At 48.0% G+C, this 18959-nt stretch overlaps 1 protein-coding gene across 3 annotated transcripts in view; it reads right to left on the bottom strand.

Moving 5' to 3' along the window:
- The window catches only part of SH3BP4 (SH3 domain binding protein 4), a 135377-nt gene that overhangs the window by 80928 nt on the left and 35490 nt on the right, over positions 1-18959 (bottom strand). For all 3 annotated transcript variants that reach the window (XM_027858302.1, XM_027858303.1, XM_027858304.1), the window contains exon 2: positions 5362-5431. The gene's annotated coding sequence lies outside the window, so the exon portion shown is untranslated. The remainder of the gene's footprint in view (positions 1-5361; positions 5432-18959) is intronic.

The raw sequence follows: 18959 nt of genomic DNA, 5'->3' as shown, positions 1-18959 counted from the left end.
CATACAATAGCCACTTAATGAATGTTTGTTGATTGAAACATCCATCTACTTCTCGAACAGATTCAAATACTTTGAAAACCCAAACCAATACCAGCACCCAAGTGAAAAGCCAGTTTCTACAGCCCAGAATTAATGAAAGGCCTCTGGCTCTGCCAGGTTTCAATATTAAAGCCACAGGGTGGGGAGGGTGGGGAGGGTGGGAGAGGTTTTCGGACCAGATCTGAATGTCCCCAGTCTCTGGCTGTTCGGAGGCCAAGCGATGCTGCATCTCTCCGATGCTCCTACTTTCGGGAGGGCCCAGGGTGGGATGGGGAACAGACCCAAATCTCGGGCCTGAACAAACTGACACCCATGTTAGCCAAGCGGGCAGCCAGGAGCCGGGCTCTGGCTCTTGCTGTCTTAAATTCCTTGAGCTTCACTCCTGTGGTTGATGACCTCAGCCAAATTACATTAGAGTTCTGTAATAAGGCAGCTGCCTGGAGATTCTATATTTAACAGGCATATTCCTGATTAAGCTTGGCAAAGCTTCCCGTAAAGTTCTCAGTGGCCCAAGGATTCAGCTTGAGCCCGGCAGCAGACCTTCTCCTCAGAGCCGGGACGAGGCAACCTGCAAGCCCCTAGTTGGTAACATAAAGAATGGGACCACAGCCTGACCCCCCTAGTTGGCACAGCTACCAAAAAGAACTTGAGAACAGAAAAACCAAGCAAATCCCAAACCAACATGGCCTTTGTCTCTCCACACAGCCGCCTTTACCTTTGACCTTCCTCAAGTAGGCTCCTGGGTCCAAGCAATGCAATGCAATGAGCATTTATTAAATGCCAACTGTGTGCCCTGTGTTGGACACGAAAGATACTGAGACAATGAAACAGTCCCTGTCCAAGAGAAGACTTCCTTTTCTTGGGGGGGGAAACAAACAAGTAAGTCAATATAATATACAAAGTGTGTCCCAAAAGTCTTGGTGCACCTTTAAGCTTTAATATTTTCAGAACTAGAAATGTTACACACACACACACACACACACACACAAAACTAAAGGTTAGCAATTTAAAATAGTAAAATATTGATATAGTTCTTACTGCAGTTCAACATACCCACCGGCTCAAGAAATACATTGCTTTATTTTTGAACCTTGTAAAAACAATCCTCAGCTGTTGCTCAGTGGCTGAAAGGATTGTATTTGTCACCTTTGCCTTAAAATCATACAGAGAATGCCATCTGGGTGCATCTTCCACTGTTCTCATGGGACTTCACAAGGCAGAGGACCTTCTCTACTGACTCACTGATCTGAGAAAGGGTCATCAGAAGCTGTCATATGTGCAATGTCTAACGAGAGGGTTTCCCCAACTTCTTAAAATTAAAATGTATTACTGAAAATTTAAAAAAAAAAAATCCTGAGTATAAAAGAAACTCAGATAAACTTCCAAGTGATGCCTTTTCTAAGTTTGCAGCAGTGATCCTTCTGAAGTTATTGAAGCTTAAAGCAGGCCCAAGGCTTGGGGACACTGTAGCCCCACAGTCATTGGGGACCAGGAAGAGTGCACAAAATCAACCAAGCAGCAGTTACCAGCACCTGGTGTCAGGCCCTGGGGCCACAAAGAAGCAAAAGAATGAAAAGGTCCCTGTGGGAGGGAGCCCTGGGGGAAAGAGGGGTTCAGAGAGGTAGTAGGAGGAGGGAGGGCATTTCAGCCAGGAGGGAACAGGGTGTACAAAGGCAGAGTCAGCAGAGGCGCTATCATAGAGCTCAGGGACCACTGGCTGGAACGGGGAATGCCTGAGGGAGAGACCTGACCAGAGACAAGTTCTGCCAAAGCTTTGGATGGAACCAATCTCCTGCTAGAATGGATGCGCCTTGAGGGCAGGGACTCTGGTCTACTTTGTCTTGGTACACAGTAGGCACATAATAAACACTGGTTACATTAAATGGTTAGACTGAAAAGCTTTGAAAGGTCCCACTGACCTCTGATGACACAGAGGGGACCCCAAAATTCTCAGGGGAGTTTTAAGCTATTAAAGCCCAGAGCTGCATTAGCACCTTTAGGACACCATGCTTGGAGTTGCAGAAATGTTGCTGCTTTGCCTTGGGAAGGGCAGCTTCCTCCCTGGGAGTTCCCTATAAAAAGGAAATCCCAAGTCCTGTCCCATGGACCCCCTTGTCTCCCGCTTCCCCACCCCCAAATAAGAGAGCCCATAGGCAGGTGTAAACCACCTGCCCAAAGGAGAATAACAAAGTCAGGCAAAGTCAGCAAGGCGAGGCCCCACTTCATCCTCAGCATGGACCAGGTGAGCACTGCAAGGCTTGTATTGGTCTAGGTTGCTCCGGGTACACAGGCTGGGCTGCAGAGTTTCCACATCAGTGCCTCTGAATGCTCACGGTCAGCAAGGGGCTTTGCCCATAGTAGGCACTTGATAAATACTCACTAAATAGATTTGGGAGAAAAAGTGACCTTTAAAATCCCCTTTTTAAATCTGCTTAGAAATGACACTGGGAATGAAGTCAGTGCCCCCAGCTCCCTGGCGATGTGGAGCATGGGTCCGTAACAATTTCTGGCTCCCAGACCCTCTTTGGCATCCATCTGGTGAAGCCTGGGAACCCCTTCCTAGAATCATGTTATTGAATGCAGAAAAAAGTAAAATCTGCAGGAATGGCAGTGCAGTTGTCAAAACTTTATTTGAAGAGGAAGAAAAGAATGTTTGTGGACCCCAAGTTAGAAACATCTGAACTAGATACCAATGCAATCATTTCAAGTTGGGCCCCAAACCCATGCCTTTGCAAGAGGCCCCCCCAGAGGAGGAGATTCACCAAGGTCAGTCAAGACAAGGTGACTATGCCAGGTAGGAAGGAGAAGGCCCTCTAGGATGTGCCACTAGTGGCAGGGCATCTCAGAAAAGTCTCCTCTAACCGTGACCATCAAAGTAGAGCTCATGAAACAGGTAGCATCTGCCCTAAAGTCTAAGGCTGGGTGGGATTAAAATAGGCAGAAGGGAAAGAGAAGATGGTCCAGACATGAGCCAAGGCCCACGCACAGGCAAGAAGTGATAGGGTTTACCTGGGGCATAGAGAAGATGTAGGAGATTAATGGAAGGTAAGGCTGGAAAGGTGCATTGGGACCAGATTACAAAGGTCCGAACCATAAATGGAATGAGGAAAGTCAAGAGTAGATATGGAGGAGGAAGAAGATATAGGCTTAGTGCAAATTGACAATGAATCAGGACACTGGTAGAAATGGTAGGGGAGAGAAATGCATCCAGAAGAATGCAGAAAGGTGAGGACCGAGGGCAGGGCTAGATATAGACTTGGGAGGGGAGTCATCTGCTTTGTGGAAGCAAAGGAAATGGGTAAGTTAACTCATGGAAAGACAAACCAGAAGCAAAACCTTGGAGAACAACCATCTACCATTCACAATATAGTGTTGGAGAAATGGACATGAATAAAATCAAAAAGGGGCAGTCAGAGAAGGAAAACTACCATAATACAATATCATGGACCTCAAAGGAAGGTGGAGGAGTCGATGCAGTCTAATGCTACGGAGACAGAGAGAGAAAGAGATAAGGGAGAATGACGGCTGAGGCCGGGGCCAAATGTGAGGAGAACCAAGACACAGGACACCTCCCAGACACTATTCTTTGTCAAGAGACAACAACAGAAGCCAGCTCATCCTCCCAAAGAGGTCAGAGATTTGGAAACCAAATAGATGCTCGTGGACTAGGTTCCAATTTGTAAGTTGTTCCCTTCATACCTTTTTTAACTTGAGTATGAACCTAACAATCCACAAACACTATTTTTGCCCCTTTCTACCTCTGAACCTTTGTCCAGGCTGGTCTGTCATACTTGGAAGCCTCTCTCCAGGCTCTTAAGCCATGGCTCATCCCACTGTGGTCACCATCGAGGAACAATGGAATACACAAGTGTGGCAAGGTTGGTAGCAAGCGTGGCCTTTGCCTCTGCTGGGCTTAAAGATGAAAACCAAGAAAAGTAACCTGACGTGGGTGAATAATGGACAGAGACTCATCTGGAGCCCCTAGTGAACTGTCCAGCTCTCCCAGGTTCCTTTTGAGCTCCTCTCAGGGGCCACCTCCTGGGGCCTTTCCCCATCCCTCTGAGTGTTATTGCTTTCCCTCTTCCTCTTGCAATTTCTTTGTAGGTCTTATTTATTTCCTTACCTCCACACTCATTGTACCATCCTAGGACGTGAGATCTCTGATAATACCCGGTCTTCTGTTTGTGCATCCCCCAGGCCCTGACACACTGAATTACATATAGTAGGCACTCAGTGAATGGTGAATTGAAGGAAATAAGGCAGAAAAAATTTGTGCTCTCAGGAAGCTTGCATTCTATCTGTGTTCCCAAATAATTGTGAGACAAGCTGAGCAGTGGGGGCAAAAGAAAGATACAGACAGGCAGAAACTGTCCATCTTACCCATGTGACTATGCCCTCCAATTTATAACTCTTCATCTGCCTTAGAAGATAATTGTGGGCGAAGAAATAGCTCTGAAAAAATTCCTTACCTGGTAGCCAGAGCTGGTTTTCCCAACATAGCTGGGATAGTCCTAGACCAAAGACAGTCTGTGACCAGGGCAATGGCCAGTAAGAACTGCAGGAGCTTACACTCAGCCAGCAGAGCCTATGAGCCCTCAGGGTCATCTCCACACCCTACTAAGGCACAAGAGCTGGGCTTCGGGACAGCTGCCTTAAAAGAAGGTTCGCCATTTCCCAGAAGCCTTCATGGGAGCTCAGTTGTGGAGCCAGAGTGGCTACTGTAAACTCTCCCACCCCCAATCTGGTTCTTGCTTTATTGTTTTCAAAACTTCTGAACGCTCACAGGACAAGAATAATGTCTTTGTCTTGGAACAAAAGGCGCAGCCACAACCACCTGCTGTCAACACAGAAAAACGTCTCTGTGTCCTTTCTGGGCATCGCAAGAACAATCCTCTTGGTGGGACCTGGAAAGAAAGGCCTCCAATGTAAACAAACAGGAAGGGTTTTTACTGGGAACCCACAGGAGCCAGATCTCTGCCCACACTGCTCACCCGTGACCTCTTAGGGTGTCTGGAGACAGGGTAGCAGGGATCGGATGCTACAGATGAGGAATCCTGAGAAAACCAGCAGCCTGGTCAGACACCATCACCTCTCCTCCAGAAAAGGTCCCCTGGAGCAACGGGATCCAGTAACAATCCATCAAGCCTAGGCACCACCGTGCTTCGGAGCAACCTCTGCTCTCTCCTGTTAGACGTGTCTCACCCTCCCTGGTCTCCTGCCAATGGATCACTATGTCTGCAATTTTCAAATGGCTTGCCAGAGGTCAATAACCCGATTCTACTCCCTCTCTGGCTACCAAATGGTGTAGTCAGCTTCTCTTACCTGAAGGAGATGGATCACTTCCCTCCGATGTCAGAGAAGAATGGGGCTGTCCCTGCTTTGGATCCAGAAACTACAAAAAAAAAAAGAAAGAAAGAAAGAAACATGATCATGAAACATGCCCATCTAACTTCCCAGCTATAAAGACTTTCAGCTTTCAAAGACAATCTTTATTTCCTGTTTTTTTTTCTATTTTGTGATAATAAAGAATTAGAGACAAAGTCAATGCTCATCTCTCAGAGATGGTAGAGCAGACTGTTGTACTTGATGGTGATGGAGTTAGTACTAGGGGGAGAGATTCTGCTCCCCTGTGGCCCCGGGCAGCTGCCTCCCTCAGCAGCTCCCAGAGCTAGGAGATACATACAACAGGTCCTGAGAAGCATGGGAAGAATCATTGCAACTGATGCAAAGACTAGGGAATAGGAGCAGGAATACAATGTAACAGAAAGAGCAAGAAACCAAAGCAACTGTGGCTAAGAGAGGCCTTACTACAATTCCCTCCTTCAGTTAGAGAGATGGGGGCAGGCCCTAAGGGTGAGATGTGCTGCAAGGCCACCCTACGTTGGACAAACAACAAATTCAGAGGATCGGAGAGAGACTTAAGAGTCATTTAGGGAGAAGAGTGACCAGGAAAGATTCCCCCTACACTTCCTAGCTATCCCAAATCCCCTACCCTCCACCCCAGGTCAGGCATCTATAAAATCACTGCCCCATGAGGCACTGAGAAGACAGAGCAGAAGTGAGCAAAATCAGAGGGAAAATTGACAGTCACATGAAAAGGCAGTATTTGTGATTGAATCAAGTAACACTGAGCAACCTTGGTTTTCTTCTTCTACAGAGAGGAGAGGGGGACCATGGGTGATGAACAGTGGATACCAATCAGCCAGCTGTTTCCTTTTTCTTTACTTATTTTATTTAATCTCATCAGATTGTAGATTCCTTGAGGGCAGGGGCTGTCTCTTGCCTTTTTTTGTATCTCCAGGACTTAGTGCTATGCCTAGCATAAAAGTTTATTGAATTGAATTGTTTGTTGGGGACTTGGAGATAGGGAGGTGCACATTTATTGAGAGGTGATTATACAATAACGTAAGAACAAACCTGTATAACACCTGGAAAATCTAAAAAGAGACTGCCCCCCAGGGGCCAACAGGAGCCCTGAGTTGAACTAGCCATTTATATAGAGGGGTACTGGTGTTCTCTTCCCGTCCTTGGAGCAACAGCGTAAGATCAGGCATTATTGTCTCCATTTTATAGAAAAGAAAACTGAGGCTCAGGGAGGTGAAATGTCTCACAGCTACTAAGTGGCCAAACTATGATTCAAACCACCCTGATGACAGTAGGGCTCCAGCCTAGAATCTGAAGGACCATCTGACTCCAGGCATTTCCACTAAGAGGCACAGATTTAGAAGTGATCCACCCCTTCCACCCCAGGTCACATGGGGAAAAAGGAGCCTGGAACTCAGAGGTCTAATGGCAAGAGGACCAGACCCTTAATCTGAGAAAGTCACCCCTTCCCAGCAGGGAAAGTGACTGCCTTGTACCCATCCCCCACCCACCAATCCATATTCTAGTCTTTCTACAGGTCTCAGACCCCAGAACAGTCCAGGGGAAAATCCCTGGGAATGGAATCAGGAAGTCTTGAGTTCAAATAGAGCTTCGGATACTTATTGGCTGTTGTGACCCCTGGGCAAGTTACTTAGCCTATTTGCCTCCTTTTCCTCACCTGTAAAATGGGGATATAAACAGCACCTACTTCCCAAGTTTGTCATGATCATAAAATACTCATTTTGCAAGCCTTAAAGTCCTACAGAAATGCTAAAAGTTATTGCTATTATTGTTATTTCTCATGCGATCCTCAGAACAGCTGTACCTATTCTCCCTCCACCTCCCACCCCCAATAAAAACTTTTGCCACCCCAGGGAGAACTGGACTGGCATGTGTCATCCCTGACCCAGTTACCTCCCCCCCCCGCCCTGTCCCCCAAAACAAGATCCTTAACCTTTATACGTCCCCATGACTAATTCTCAAAGAAGGTCCATTAACAAAAAAAAAAAAATCAACTACATCCAGAGTCCAGGAATCTCTAGGGGTGGTGGTGTTGAGTGACCTGTTACTAAAGTTTCACTTTCTGAAGACAAATCCTAAATGCTTGACTGAAAAAAAAAAAAAAAGACAGAGACAAAATCCAAGAAACCTGGAGCCCTGGGGTAAGTAGTCCAAGAACTCGGAGCCAAAGACGCGTATGAGGAAAATTCAGGTAGAGCAATGAGCACAATGGGGCCCACAGAGCTGCCCCTGGGGGAGGGCAAAATCTGACCAGTTCTGAAGGTTGCCTTGGAATCGCAGACACAATCCCACACTGGAAAGCTGATGACGTTTTTGGCTTGGCCTCCCCCTGGGTTCAGGGTGGACAAGGGAAGCCTTATTCTCTGGGCTGGGTACAGTTTCCTGTGTTCCCAAGCCTGCTTGGGGGATGGTTATCAGATCCACTCACAGCTGCTTCCACAACAAACGTGGCCAGCAGGCTGGCTCTCAGCAGAGTCCCCCCCCAGGCCCAAGGGTTAAGGGGGTGGGGATGTTGCAAGGCTCCCTATTCCCCCCCAAACTTCTCCAGAATGCAGGTATTACAGAAGAAAACACTGGATTTTTTTTTTATCAGAGGATCCTTGGGCAGGGTGAAAAGCTGAACTGAAAGTCAGAGGACCTGGGTTCAAATGCTGGCTGATACTAACTAGATATGTCACTGGGCAAGACATTTCGATCTCAGGGCTTGTGCTGTCTCCTCTACACAATATTGGACTGGATGACCTCCAAAGAAGACCTGAATCTATGATCTCAGGCATTTGCCCAGGGTCACAGCATTTGATGGTCTCAATACGTTCTTTGTGGACGATGTATAAAGTTGTGGGCTGGGCTGGCCTGGCTGGACTGCTCAACCCTGGTTTGACATCAGCTTGGAGGGAGGTACCCTACAAGGCCCTAGGGATCTGTGCTTGGGTGGCCCCAGGCCATCTGGACAAGGAAGAGTTGGCATGCTTATGAAATCTGCCCATGACAAAACCGGGGGAGAGAATAATACAGTCCAAGAACTTCACAGGGCCAGGCGTTGGGATGAGCCCAAGAAGGAAGAATTCCACAGACAGAAATGTAAAGGCTGACACTTAGCTCCAACAGAACTCCGCTTCACAAGTATAAGAACGGATGGGCAGACTTCTGGAATAGGGGTCTGGGTGTGTGGGTGGATACCTGAGGCACCCAAAAAGGCTACAGTGCAATCTGAAGATGGGAGGCACAGCTTCCCGCCATGGGGATGCACCAGGGGCAGCACTGTGTGTGCTTGGGTCAGACACCATCTGGGGTTCTGGGCACCATGGGTTGAGGGGGCCCCAACCAAATGCGAGTTCTCAGACTAAAGTGATCTTGTAGGATGAAGAGGTTCCTGAAGATGATCATGGAGATGTCCAGGAGTACAGCCAGGAACAAGAAATGAAGAAAACAGGGCTGACTGGGAGAAGGGCAAGGCTTTCTGTCAAAGGGGGTCTCAGCTATGTCCGGCATTCATTCTGGCAGAGGCCTGCCCAGCTCAGGATAAAGAGGACATTCTACGCCCATTTACACTGATGCCAGGCCCTTCCGCCATGTGCGGAATGTTCTTTCTCTTCACCTCCATCCCCTGGTGCCTCCCCTGCCCCTTCAAGACCCAGCTCAAAACCCAGCTGTTAAAAGAAGCCTTTCCTAGCCCCTCCACCTCAATGCTGATGCCTCGCCTCTGTTCATTACCTCATATTTATGCTGGCTATAGCTTGTGTGTGTGTGTGTGTGTGTGTGTGTGTGTGTGTGTGTATACAAATACATATGTATATATGTAACATAGGTAGATATTTTCTATATATAGTTTTCATGTTTTCTCTCGTCCTTTTTAGACTATGAGTGTCTTGAGAGCAGGAGACCCCGCCCCCCTTCTTCTTTATATCCCTAGCTTAATTTAGCAAAGTGGTTCATACACAGTAGGCGCTTAAAAATGCTTGCTGGCTTGCCTACAGAGCCTCGGAGGCTTCCGCCCACAGGTAGTGCAAGCGTGGCAGACGGAGCCAAAGGTGCCCTGGATGCCTCATCTAGTCCATTAATGTGGCTGGAACCTCCCGCGTTGTAATTAGCTCACGGAAAGAAATGCCCAGGAACCACCATCACTTACATGATGAGACGCTCACCTCCTGACAGCCTGTTCACTTGAACAGTTTCATGGCTTGAAGGATCTTTGATTAGGGGCCATGGGGAAAATAACTAAACTCATCTGAACTTCTCTGGGCTCCAACACCAACATCACTGTTCCATACTCGAAAGAGCGCCACGCCTGCAATCAAGAAGACTCATCTTCCTGAGTTCCAATCCAGCCTCAGGGATGTGACCCTGGGCAAATCACTTTTAACCCCATTTGCCTCAGTTTCCTCACTTGTAAAATGAGCTAGAGAAGGAAATTGCAAACCACTCCAGTGTCTTTGCCAAAAAAAACCCCAGTAGGGTCACGGAGAGTTGGGCATGACTGAAAAACGACTGCACAGCGGCACATGACCTGGGCCTGATTTAACTTTCCAGGCTGTTACACGTTTTACACATTCACTGCCCTCTCCCCTATCCTCGTGTCCAGCCAACACATTTTCTCTGTGTTCCTCACACACGATGCTCCAGCTTCCCCCTTTGTGCCTTGGCACTGCTGTCCCATGCCTAGAATGGCTCTCCTCCCCTTCACCTCAAGATGTCAAGAGTCTCAAAAGGAGTGAGTTCAAGGTCCGAACTCTGCAGGAGGCATTTCTCAGTCACAAAAGGGATCACAAATTTAGAGTGCGAGGGGTCTGGGGGCCATCTAACCCCCCCCGGGACTCCCCATGTCTCATCTGGCTCCCCTGATTACCCTTCTCTTGCATGAGTCTCCTCCCCACTGACCTCCTCGAACTGGGCTCTGCCCCATTGACTTCTGCTTGTCTTATCCAGAACCGGCCATCTCCACAGCATCAATATCCAGCGCCCCCTCCCCCCCAATTCTTGTTCCTCAAGAAATGCAAATGCCTTGAAATCAGGGAGTCTCAGGCACTTAGCAGAAGGCCCAGCACAGAGTGGGCACTTTCCTGAGAAGGCTTTTCCAATAACTGTGAGACCAGGATGGCCTGAGGTGATGTATGGATGGAGTGCAGAATTTGGAGACTGGGAAAAAAGCGGAGGTGTGGGGGGTGGGGGAGGAATCTAATTCTCTCACCACTGAGACGATCTCAGTGTGATTCATCTAGCAGGGAAAAGGAACCAAATCAATGGCTTCATGACAAATTCCAAAGCCAAATAGCAATAACAATAGTCACAATAAAGTAATAATAATACTAAATTAATAATAATAATAACAGCGGCGTTTATATGGTGCTTTCAGATTTGCAAAGTATCTCGATTGCACTTCAGGGAAGGCCTCACCACTTATCTCACACCCTTTGTACACCTTCTCCAGCTCTGGACTGGCCGCCCAACCTGGGGAGAAGCTCCACCCTCACCTTCCTTTGTTCCTGTGGAATCACCTTCTGATTCCTGCCAGTCTCACTCAGCCATGCTGAAAAGCACCCAGGGTAGAAACAGAGTGACCGCAGAGGCTGAGCCCATCAGCACCAGCAATATGGCGCTGATGGATGGGCTTTCCCTCCAATGTAGCTTAAGAAAGAGCCTTGGCAGGCGCCGAGCCCTGGGGAATCTCAGCAATGTCAAGCCGTCTCACTGGCACCAAAGGTGCTGCAAGCTGGGCAGCTACAGCCACCTGAGGTGGAGGCTGTCAGACACAGCTGTATTTACTGAAATGGATTCTAAGGATGAACCCATCTCACACACACACACGCGCGCGCACACACACGCAAGCACGCACGCGCCCTTGGGGATATGGGCAGTGCAGAAGACACCAAGAGTTGAGTGTAGACTAGACGGTGCCCAGAAGAAACTTTTACGTTTTGAAAAAGATTGTTGATGTTATTGTTGTTGTGAGGTGCTTTTCAAACTTTGAAGTGTTACATAAATACTGGCTATTATTATTACAAATAATAATAATAACGTTCACTCGAGTTTGATTCTTCATGACTCCATTTGGGGTTTTCTTGGCAGAGATACTGGAGTGGTTGGCCATTTCTTTCTCCAGTTCATTTTACAGATGAGGAAACTGAGGCAAACAGGGTGAAGTGACTTGCCCAGGATCACACAGGCAGTAAGTGTCTGAGGCTGGACTCGAATTCAGGATAATGAGTGTTTCTGACTCCAGGCCCTCGCTCTATACTCTGCGCCACTTGGACAAATGCCTACCCAGGCGGCACAAAAGAGCTTCTGCTTTGGAGTGAGACGACTTGGGTTCAGATCCCAGCTCTGCTTCTTTTCCTCTAGACGCCTTAAACAAGTTCCTTTACTTTCCTCAGTCTCAGCTAGCTGCCTTGTCCGTAAAATACGGGGGTTGAATTAGTTGAGCTCTGTATGTGAGATCCTTCTCTGGGGCTCAGTCTTTTGAAATATAAGTCCAGGGGGATTTGCCTTGAGGGGGACATGAAGGCATATTCAAGTATTTCCAAGGCTACCATGAGCAAAAGGGAGTAAGTAGATTTCTTGTGCTTGGCCCAGAGGGCAGAACGAGGAAGCAATGGTGAAAGGTGCAGAGGAGAGGTGGATGTAGGCTTGCCCTCCAGAAAAAAATGTCCTAACAATGAGGGCTGTTAATGAGCTGCCTAGAGAGGGGAAGGTCACCTCCTCAACCTTGGCTTCTCGAGGTCTTCAAGTAGAGGGTGGACGGTCACTTATAAAGGCTAGGTTGTTGAGGGGCTTCCTAGTCAGGATTATCGGGGTCCTTCCAGCTCAGACACTTTGTGGTTCTGCAGTGACATGGTCTTTAAGGTCCCTTGGAGCCCCAACACTCTACAATTCTCTATTCTACAAAATCTAGTCTTTGGGATGATAATCTTAACACTCCACTGTTCTGAGGGGGAGACAGCTTCTGAGAAGTTCTTTTTTCTAGGCATTGCCATGGATTTCTGTCAGTTCACTCCCTCTCCCTCCATTTCACTGGAAGAGTCAGGCTACCTGGGTCCCCAAAAATCCATAATCATGCCTCTCTATGGCTTCAAGGGCCAAGCCTAAACAGAAACACAGGCTGTGGACAAATGACTCTTGGTCAGCCGGCACCATGGTGTCCAGGTCCACTCTCAATGATACCCTTCCTGCCCATTTCCTCTGCACTGGGTTACAAATCACCCCTTAATGACAGCTGCTGATAGGTATGTTTACTTTTGCCTTCTTACTGAGTAACCATCAATTAGACATGAAAGGTCTCTGGACCTTTGTCTATACTCGACCAGTCGGTATACTCCTGGTGGCTGGTGTTTTGCTTCCCAATGCATCGGAGCTCAAAGTCATGCAAAAGAGAGCAAGGTAGCATCCCTTCCCTCCGTGGCTGAGGGACCGGCAAGTTAGACAAAGACACTTCTGACCTCTGAAAAATCAAGTCAAATAAAAACAGCCGTGTCAATCAGCCCTTTAGCTGATGCCCCTGGCTTGGTTAGAACCTGGAACACAGGGAAATGGATAATGAAGCACACTCTGGTTTTGTGAAATTCTAGACTATTCTATAGACATAACACCCTGTAATATCGACCCATATGGAATGTGTCACTTAACAAAGTCTTTGGGAAACATGACAGAGAGGTGGCTCTGACTCAGCTTGAAAGGAGGGGCTTTTAAAAGGGTTCTAACCCTTCCCACTTGGTACTGGTTTCTTTATTCTTCCTCATGTAGAGTCAACATGACCACCCACCACTAAGCCATCTGCCCCTCCGGGGCTCTCAAGGCACTGGATAGGCTGATGCCACGGCCCGCATGGCCTTCTCTTCTCAGGGGCTTTCCCCTTAGAGCACCTCTTGTCTTACCCTGTTCCTTCTCCCAAAGATCAAGGCCTCTTGAACTTGAAATCTAGTGCCAGTCTCCGTGGTGGTCACATGGCTACTGAAAACTCAGAAAACAAAGATCGATGGCAAAACCTTGGTACCATCAAATGGTTCTGGATCAAAACTTGACATAGTTTTATTAATTGAACCAACATTGAAGAAGATGCATCTGTTCTGCTGCTATACCCAAAAAACCAACGGGCCTTTCCATCTGCCCTGTTGGTATGCTGTCTCTCCCGAGTAGGCTGTGAGCTCTTAAAGAACACCAACTGGTTGGATTTTCTACTTCTATCCATATGCCCACGGCTTAGCACAGTGCTGTGAGCATAAGTGCTGAATAAAGGTCTATTCCCACATGTTCCCCACCTGGGACTCATTCATTCATTCATTCGTTTGTTCATTCATTCAAGAGGACTTCTAGAATTTCCCAGTTGTTCAGACCTGTCCTAATACAACTTTTCATTTAATTTGCTTCTCTCTCTTATTTTATTTGTAAACCAGTTCTAACCATCTGATAGATATTAAGCTCCCAGAGGGTAGGAACCATTTTACTGCTGTCTTTGTATCTGTAATGGGTGGCACATAGTAGGTGTTTAATGCTTATGTAACCAAACTGCTTTATGTACTATGAGCTCAGAATATGAAGCCTGTCCATTTATGTCTCAGTTTTCTCCTTTTTCATGTAAGGAGGTGGGGGCCAAATAAACTCTAAAGTTTAGTGTTCCGGTCAGGATCCACTTGACCCTTCTTGGCCTTTACATAAGCAGCCAGCTAGTTGGAGAAGTACGTGTAGCAATGGAGAGAAGCCCCAGTGCCAAGGGACACAAAGGAGGAGGGCTCACTTCCCTAGGAATCCACCTTTTCCCCAAACTCCCAGGGAATGCATCTTTCCTTCACAATTACAGAATGCATGTTCTCCCAGGGTTGGGCATGACTTGAAGCAGGGCAGTGCCCTCAAGCTGACAAAGCCCGGGTGCCCGCATATCACTGGGTTCAACACAATATGACCAAACAAGAAATAAAACTGGGGTGTGGGCTGGGTGGGATCTTATATAAACACAAACCAACTAGAACTGAATGGCAGGAAATAGAGCAGCCTGGTTCTAATACTGGGTTTCTCCAGAAATGTAGCTCAAACTTAACGAGTTCAGTTCGGGGCCTCCAGGGAACTTTTGTTTTAGGACTGACTGACTGATACACAACAATACAGAAATCCGTCAACAAACATGTACCTGAAGGAACAGTGGATCGAGATTACAAAGGGACCAACTTAGCTCTAAACTTCAGCTTAGCACAGGATCTGACACACAGTAGGTGCTCATTAAGTGTTTACTGATGGACTACTTTTCATGAATGTGTATTGATTGACTGGGGTTTAGGGGGTGTTCAGGGAGGATGAGCACCTCTGCTGTGGGTGCTGCTGAGCCCTTGCAGAGTGCTCATCTCGCTTTGGGGTCCACCTGACTCACCCAATTCTCCCTTGTGGCTCCAAGAAGCCATAGCACGTGCGCCACGCTCAGGTAAAACCATCTGGGCAGAGGGGCTCAACCAGGTTGAGGGGAGCAACAGTCCTCAAGCCTGTCGGTGAGTTAGGGGGTGTCTACTCCAAGCATGTGAAGACATTCCCTGGTAGAATGGGCAGATGAAAACAATTTGTTCCAACCGCCGTGAAGGACAAACAACAACATTCATTGAATAATATTGATTGATGTAAAGCAAAGCTTCCCAACAAAGAAAATTGCTCCCAAGTGGCACCGGCTGGCAACTAATAATAATAATAATGGAAATAATAATGTGGATCGGTGGTATCAACTGAGAACTGAATGTGAAATCTGACCACTGGCCAGTAACGAGTAAGAAATCTCCTTGGCCTAGAACTGTTCTTGCCTTTCTTTTTGTCCCCAGCTCTTAGCACAGTCCCTGAAACACAACAGATGCTTAATAAGTTTGTGGGGTTGACTTGAAGAAGGGGTCAACCCCTCTGTGACCTCAGATCCTATCATTATGCTTACTGTTTACTTATTAAGATTAATCCCTTTGAGAGGAAACCCATCCTACACGGCATGATCATGACTACATCAGCTAGAGGCCAGTGAACTGTCAGAGGGTAACAGTGCACAGCAGGTTTCAGACAGACAGACCTTCAAAAACTTCTCTTGGTCCCAAGTCCAAGCTCAGACTGCCAGGCTAGGCCCCCTAGCAACTCCTCACAGCCTGGCCAAGCAGCATCAGCTCTCGACTCAAGGCACCAGGCAAGTAACTTTGTTCCCCAGTGTGGTGCGGAGGAAAGACAACTGGCCCTGGAGTCTGAAGTTCTGTGTTCGAGTGCTGCCCATCTCTACTGTGTACATCATTTTGCCCCGTGGAGCCTCAGTCTCATTGCTGGGGGGAATTACTTGCATTAGTAGACTCATGCCCGTGAAATCACAAATGGGCACGAACCTTCTCTACAACTATCTGGGCTCAGAATTCATTGGTTAAGTGATTTGTCTAGGGTCACACAGCCAGCTTGTGTCAAAGATGAAACTTGAACTTCATAATCGAATCTTCATAATCCTGAGGCCATTTCTCTAACCACCAGGCCCTACGATCTTTATGGGATCAGACTTGTTCTGGCTCAAATAAAGGCATCTCCATCACCTCTGCCCACTTTAAAGCTCTTTGGACATTGGTAGGATTGGCCATCCCTGGGGGTGGGGATCCTGTCCTCTCACTGACTCTACCCCACACACCTACTGTCATGCAAACCCATCATGACCTTCATGGCCTTCGATAGAAGCCAGCTGGAAACAGCCTTTCCAGAGTGACCTTCCCGCTTTCACTTTAGAGGCAAAGACCAGGGACGTGAAGTCCTCTCCAACAATGTTAAACAAAACCAAGAGAGGTGGGCACTTGGGGCCCCAAGAAGAAATGGGATCTGGAAAGCTGCCCAGATTCCGCTTCCCTTCACCCCACAGGCCTCCTCTGCTCCCCTTCCCTCCCTGGCAGGGATCTCTGTCGCTGCTTAGTGAAAATTAAAAGCACAGACAATTGACATGAACCAGGAGCAGCCTCAAAGCACCTTCGGTTTGGCAGAAGCCAGAGCAGGGACTCTGGGAGGCCTGCAGAGGGGAACGAACCAAAGGTGCCCGTGGCAACAGTCACTCAGCTTTATCCCATTTCAGATCAGAAGATTTCTTGGGCTCCCACTCTGTGCACGGCTCTGTTAGGGATGTCAAAGGTGACCGGCAGCCGCTTCCACAACTGCCAGCTGGGTGACAATGAGCATTAGCTTAGGTGATAGCGTCACAATGGGGACACCCCCTGCAGCACCTCCCCCACAGGGTTACAGTGTGCTCGCTTAGGCGGGCTGGTTTTCAAACTTTTGAGGGTTGTGTAAATAGGGGGCCCCCGCCATGATGACGATGAATAAGACATGGTCTCAGATATTATAATGCTGCCTAGAACTAGCCCTTCAAAGTACCCTGATCACTGGACATCATGCTGTCTGGACGCTGTCCTTGGGAAGCAGGGCTTTACCAGAAGAGCTTTCGCCTTATGCTGCCCGGAACAGCAGTCATTTAGAGGGTGGTGCAGTGGAGAGCGCCAAGCCTGGAGTCAGGAAGACCTGAATTCAAATCTGACCTCAGGAGTCAGGAAGACCTGAATTCAAATCCGACCTCAGACACTTACAAGCTACATGACCCTGGGCAAATCCCATAACCTATCTGGCCCAGAACTGCAGGTGGGGTCTGACCAAGGCCAAGCACCACTGGTTTCCCATCACGTCCTTACTCAACACTAAAGCCCTTCACTTAAGTCTAGTGATCACTTTTTTTTTCCTGCTCCCGTATCACACTGTTGGCCTATAGGGAGAATGCAGTCTCCTACGAAAGCCAGATCTTTTTTGGAGGCACTGCTGAGTGTCCCTAAATGACCCTCCCAACAACTTCGTGCAACCATGAGATTACAAAAGCATTTACTATCCATCTCTGATATGCAGCATATTTCTGTTTGGGGACTTTGTATGAAATAGAATTTAAGTGGTCACAGCCCTCAAGGAATATCTCTGTAGACAGATACAGGGGAAACCCCCATGCCTACCTCACAGACCCTGGGACTTGTTCATGCTGCAGCTCACACCTCCTCAGGCCCCTCTGCCTCTGGAGTCCCCTGAGGCCCCTCCGACTGGGGGCTGTGCCCGGGGCTCCTCCCCCAGGCCCCATTGCCAGGGGGCGCTCACAGCCAGTCATCTCTCCCTTCCTTGGACTTTCCCATGAGGCCCTTTCCTTGGCTACCATCCTTACCTCCCTCTCTATACCCCCTTTTCAATTTCCTTTTGGGTGCTTTCTTCCCCCATTTGACCGTAAGCTCCTTGAAGGCAAGGACTTTCTCTTTCACATTCACAGCCTAGCACTATGCACGGCACTTGGCATACAGTAGGTGCTTAATGTTTGCTGACTGACTGTACTTACAGTCTTCTTAGCATCACATAAACAAACTCCCATGGATGGTCTGAGGATCCTACTGGACAAGGGCCAGGATGACGGCGGCAAGATCCACTTGGGAGCAAAAGGGGCCTTGTTTCCATGAGAGAGAATTCACATTCTAATAAAGCAATAAGAAAGAAGAGGAGAGGAGAGGAGAGGAGGGGAGGGGAGGGGAGGGGAGGGGAGGGGAGGGGAGGGGAGAGGAGAGGAGAGGAGAGGAGAGGAGAGGGAGAGAGTAGAAAGGGGCGGAAATGGAGATGGAGACAGAGACGAGGGGAGAGGAGAAAGAGAGAGAGAGAGAGATAAAGACAGAGAAGACACACACTTAGAGGGGAACTTCATTAAGCCTGATTTTAGCTTTCACATAAATTTGAAGGTGTTGGGAGCTGGCTGGAAAATTTATGCCCCCTGCAATGGCATTCCAGCTCTGCAGAACTAGACACTGCCCACTAACTGACCAAAGATGCAAGAAGAGAAAAATGTGCTGTATTTTTGGAGTCCTCGTATCTAAGGAATTTGTTGGGGGCTTTCAGGACTCCCTGGGCGAGGCTGGGTGGGGGTGGTTCAGAGGCTTGTTTTGTTTTTTTAATGAGATATCTTTCCTCTCACCTCTGCTGGCATGGAAGTGATAGACATAAATCATCCACCTCAGGTGGGGTGATGCCCATGTGGGCACCAAACAAACCAGAATGCTGAGAAGCATAGCATTCTGCAACCATGCCTGGAGCAGAACAGCTGGGCCATGGCTGAGCTTAGAAAAGGCCCATTGATCTACCTCTCCTGATGTTCAGGTACATAGCGATGGATCCCGGTGTTTGCCAAGCTCTTCAGAAGAGGGTCATTAAATACATTTAAACACACAGGGGAACTAGATTCAAATCACAGCTGGGTAACTCCGGGCGGGCACATTGTTCATCTTGGCCTCAGTTTACTTAACTATAAAATGGAGGTAAGGTTGGTGTGTGGTAGAATGTGATGACCTCCAAGGTTTGTTCCAACTCTCCAGCTATGATCTTATGAGTATGATGACTTTTCTCTCTAATTTGGAAGGAAGGAGGAAAACGGAAGGAAGAAATCAGGAAGGAAGGAAGAAAAGGAGAAAGGGAGGGAAGGAAGGAATCAGGAAGGAAGAAAGGAAGGAAGGAAGAAAATGAGGGAGGGAAGGAAGGAATCAGGAAGG

Source organism: Vombatus ursinus, unplaced genomic scaffold (genome assembly GCF_900497805.2).
Source record: "Vombatus ursinus unplaced genomic scaffold, bare-nosed wombat genome assembly UNPS02012901.1, whole genome shotgun sequence".
Classification (NCBI taxonomy): Eukaryota; Metazoa; Chordata; class Mammalia; order Diprotodontia; family Vombatidae; genus Vombatus; species Vombatus ursinus.
The sequence above is the reverse complement of the archived record's forward strand: the minus strand, read 5'-3'. Positions and strand labels throughout refer to the sequence as shown.